This window comes from Schistocerca americana, unplaced genomic scaffold, assembly GCF_021461395.2.
Source record: "Schistocerca americana isolate TAMUIC-IGC-003095 unplaced genomic scaffold, iqSchAmer2.1 HiC_scaffold_294, whole genome shotgun sequence".
Taxonomy (NCBI): domain Eukaryota; kingdom Metazoa; phylum Arthropoda; class Insecta; order Orthoptera; family Acrididae; genus Schistocerca; species Schistocerca americana.
Window position 1 is genome coordinate 12,501 of NW_025726010.1, and position 5,000 is coordinate 17,500.

Consider the following 5,000-nt stretch of genomic DNA (forward strand, 5'->3'; position numbering starts at 1 on the left):
CTGTGCGCCGTCATATATTCGAAAATGCGATAGCTCGTGCAGCAGCTTTGCAGTACTCTCGTGCTAAGCACCGCCAGTTCTCGGGGTCTAAATCCAAGTGCGGAGAGATCTCCGGCCGACGCTGGAGACCATACACCCCTCCAATTCAATGTCGCGGTGGACACTGTAACCTCCTCAACGTCACGGTGCAGGTTGGAGATGGCACGCCTGATGGACGGCGTGTTGTAGTAGGCCGCTTTCTCGGAGTGACACCAGTCGAGCCGGAGATGGTCTCCGACTACCTGGGCGTCGATGACGCGGGCAATGCCGTCTTTAACCGCCACCACGTCAGGCTTGCGGATTCCCTCAGGTGTGCGGAGGTGGGGCTCCACAGAGACGTTGAAGCCCCTCTGCGCGAGTCCACGGGCAACATAGCGCACGATCGCGTCATGCCGCTTAACCCGGGACCCGTGCGTCCTGAAGCAAGCCTGTAACACGTGGTTGGCGGTCTCTACGGCCTGGCAGCCCGCGCGGCATCTGGTGTCCGCCTCCCGCCCGCGACTGCGCCGTGCCTTCGTGGGGAAGGCGTTGATGCGGGCGCGGAGAGCGTCGATGAAGTTACGCCCAGATAGCAAGCGACTGGTGTCAGCGACCCACTGGTGTTGCCCCTTGACGGCGGCGGAAGATGACAGCGCCGCACCGTCAAAGGCAACGTGCAGGCGCGCGGCCCACATCTCTCCAACCTGCGTTGACGATTTGAGGAGGTGGCCCTCCCACATAAGATGCCGCTCCAGCGCCTCAATCTCACGCTGCACCTCGTCCCGGCCTGCACCGTCGGCGGCTGGCCCAATCCTCTTCAGCGCCAGGAGACGGGACCGGCGAAGTGTTGGCCCCATCCATCGGCATGATGGGATGCCGAGGCCTCCCTGGGCTACAGGAGCGTGGAAGTAGCCCAGGGGAGTGTCCGCCGGAAGGCGGAACCATCTCCTGACGGCGGCACGGATGGTCACATCTGCCGCTTTCAACGCACCCACTCGGGTGCGGCTGAGGGCCAGCCCATGGTACAGGCCAGGCAGAAGTACGGTGGTGAGGGCGTGGAGGCGCTGTTGCGGCTTGAGCGGAGCTCGGGAGATGACGTCCAGCTGCTCCACCAGGTGGCGTCGTGGGTTGAAAACGCAGCGACCAGCGGTGGAGAATTGCAGTCCCAGGTACCGGAAGGTTTCACCCACACGTAGGGCGGGCACGGTGGCGTTGCCCGCTTTGAAGGTAACGTCGGCGTCGACCTTCACCTTCTTGTCGCGCCCAGACGCGACTAAGGCGAGGGTGAAACACTTCCGGGCGTTGATCTGCAGCCCCAGATGGGCGAGGGCTGCGACGGCTGCGTCGATGAGGGACTGCAATCCCCTCGCGGTCGATGCAAAAAGCAGGACGTCATCTGCGAAGGCCGCAGCGTTAACTCTGCGACCAAGGATCCGAGCTCCGATGTGGGAGGGAAGTTGACTCAAAACATAGTCCACCGCAAAATTGAAAAGGAGGGGGGAGAGGGGGTCACCCTGACGCACACCCCTAGCCGGCTGCAGGGGCACGCCCACGTCGGCGCCGCCCGCTATCACCGTCGTGCTACCCTCGTAACACCTTTCGACGTACTCAATAAAGCAATCCGGCAGGCCATGAGCCCTCAGCACGGGGCGGAGGGCGGCATGGTCCACCGAATCGAACGCTTTAGAGACGTCGATCGATGCCACAAAAACAGAGCGACAGGAGCGGACTGCGTCGGTGAGAGCAGTGTCCAAGATGAAGGTGTTTTCCAACATCCCATCCCGGGGGATGAATGCCCGCTGACGTTCGTCCACAGCACATGCACGCATCAGGCGTGACGCGAGAACCTTGTGAAAGGTCCGCGCCAACACCGAGCAGACCGTAATGGGGCGAAAGTCAGCGGGGGATGTTGGTGCAGCCGTTTTGGGGAGAAGTGACGTCCGGGCGCGAAGCAGACGCTCGGGGAGGGCGCGGGCCAGGAGGAAGAGGTTCAAGAGTTTCACCAGGACTTCATGCGGCAGGCGCCGCAGCTCCGCTGGAGTCAGGCCGTCCGGCCCGGCTGCCGATCCCCTGGGCGGCAAGGCAGCAGCGACCTCCTCACGTGTGACCGGCCCCCATAGGCACTCAGGAGCGACAGGCTCCGAGTGCGGGAGAAGGCGGTCACGGATGAAGCCGGCGGTGGAGATCGGCTTCTTCGTGAAGAGGTCCGCCCAGAAGTCCAGCAGACCGGGGATGTCAGGTGGCGGCTGCAGCAGGGTGCCGTCCAGCAAGCCGCGCACGCAACGCGCACGCGACCTACGGAAGGCGTCCTGTGTCCGCGCGTATTCCCAGCGGCGCCGCTTGCGCTTCTGCAGCGGCGGGGCGGCAGGCGGCCGCTTGGATGGTTGGCGCGGCCGCTGTGTCCTGGTGATCGACCTCTCCCCCCTGGACCCGACCGACGCAAGGGCATCCGGGAGCATGCCCAGGATGACATCGGGCGGCGTGCCCCGCCCCAGACCAATGACTCGATCCAGGGCAGAGAAACGCTGGGCGGAAGCAGGTAGCCCCGCCAGATGCTCCCAGATGGCGGCGTCAGTCGGCCCCTCCGGCGGCGGCCCGGTGGTGTCGGCCGCGAAGTCCTCGGCTGCGTCGACGGGCGGCGCAGCGGCCTCGCCCGCGTCAGGCAGCGAGCTCGCTGCTCCACGGCGGGACGCCGGCTCTTCACCCCGACCGATCTCAAGTGCCTCCATGAATTGGCGGACAAGCTGCTTGTGGGCAGCTTGCCGCCGTCGGCACTTGATTGCCTCAAGCGTTCGGTCGGGGAACATCCTGGTAAGTTCTTGATTTACAAAGAAGAACCGGGCGTCCCTCTCCAGGAACAGTTCGGCCTCTGCCTTGGCGAGCGACAGGACTTCTTCCTCCGTCCACCTCGCGCGATGCCTCTCCGTCACGATCTCAGCGTTGGCGGCCGCAGGGTGTTGGCGGCGGCGATGGACCCCGAGACCGTTCTTCGTGGTAAAAGTGCGGTGGCACTCACTGCAAGCAAAGGGAGCTACACAAACTATCGCATTTTCGTTACGGCCGGTTGGCCGGATAGGTGCTGGGGTAGCTGGGGTGGCACCTTCAGCGGAAGGGCCACCATCTCTTGTTTCTTGTCGGCTGCCCCCAACTATAAAGGGATAATGCGAGGGGGGGCTGGTAACCCCCCCAAGCCCCTGGTGCGGTCTTCCACTCTGCAAAAATCAGCGGGCCCACGAGAAGGGGAGAAGACCGCAGGAGAGGAGAGGCTAAGAGGGCTAGGCCCATGTATTGCGCATCACTCTCCCTGTAACTATAACCCAAGGAAGGCACCTCGCAGCAGCAGCACGACTACATCAAGACCGCACTTCGAAAAGCCAAGTCCGGATGCAGCCACACCGCCGCCACTTGGCCACCTTAAGAGAGTCATAGTTACTCCCGCCAGAGTCATAGTTACTCCCGCCGTTTACCCGCGCTTGCTTGAATTTCTTCACGTTGACATTCAGAGCACTGGGCAGAAATCACATTGCGTCAACACCCGCTAGGGCCATCGCAATGCTTTGTTTTAATTAGACAGTCGGATTCCCCCAGTCCGTGCCAGTTCTGAGTTGATCGTTGAATGGCGGCCGAAGAGAATCCGCGCACCCGCGCGCCCCCGGAGGAGCACGCTAAGGCGGACGCGGCCTCGCAGCAAGGAAGATCCGTGGGAGGCCAAGGCACGGGACCGAGCTCGGATCCTGCACGCAGGTTGAAGCACCGGGGCGCGAACGCCGCGCAGGCGCGCGCATCCTGCACCGCCGGCCAGCACGAGGCCAACCAACGGCGAGAGCAGACCACGCCCGCGCTAAACGCCCGCACTTACCGGCACCCCTACGGCACTCACCTCGCCCAGGCCCGGCACGTTAGCGCTGACCCACTTCCCGACCAAGCCCGACACGCCCCGATCCTCAGAGCCAATCCTTATCCCGAAGTTACGGATCCAATTTGCCGACTTCCCTTACCTACATTATTCTATCGACTAGAGGCTCTTCACCTTGGAGACCTGCTGCGGATATGGGTACGAACCGGCGCGACACCTCCACGTGGCCCTCTCCCGGATTTTCAAGGTCCGAGGGGAAGATCGGGACACCGCCGCAACTGCGGTGCTCTTCGCGTTCCAAACCCTATCTCCCTGCTAGAGGATTCCAGGGAACTCGAACGCTCATGCAGAAAAGAAAACTCTTCCCCGATCTCCCGACGGCGTCTCCGGGTCCTTTTGGGTTACCCCGACGAGCATCTCTAAAAGAGGGGCCCGACTTGTATCGGTTCCGCTGCCGGGTTCCGGAATAGGAACCGGATTCCCTTTCGCCCAACGGGGGCCAGCACAAAGTGCATCATGCTATGACGGCCCCCATCAACATCGGATTTCTCCTAGGGCTTAGGATCGACTGACTCGTGTGCAACGGCTGTTCACACGAAACCCTTCTCCGCGTCAGCCCTCCAGGGCCTCGCTGGAGTATTTGCTACTACCACCAAGATCTGCACCGACGGCGGCTCCAGGCAGGCTCACGCCCAGACCCTTCTGCGCCCACCGCCGCGACCCTCCTACTCGTCAGGGCTTCGCGGCCGGCCGCAAGGACCGGCCATGACTGCCAGACTGACGGCCGAGTATAGGCACGACGCTTCAGCGCCATCCATTTTCAGGGCTAGTTGCTTCGGCAGGTGAGTTGTTACACACTCCTTAGCGGATTCCGACTTCCATGGCCACCGTCCTGCTGTCTTAAGCAACCAACGCCTTTCATGGTTTCCCATGAGCGTCGATTCGGGCGCCTTAACTCGGCGTTTGGTTCATCCCACAGCGCCAGTTCTGCTTACCAAAAGTGGCCCACTTGGCACTCCGATCCGAGTCGTTTGCTCGCGGCTTCAGCATATCAAGCAAGCCGGAGATCTCACCCATTTAAAGTTTGAGAATAGGTTGAGGTCGTTTCGGCCCCAAGGCCTCTAAT

General features: G+C 62.4%; 1 pseudogene; it reads right to left on the reverse strand.

The window, feature by feature from the left end:
- LOC124579110 overlaps positions 1-5,000 on the reverse strand; it is a 9,932-nt pseudogene that overhangs the window by 3,596 nt on the left and 1,336 nt on the right.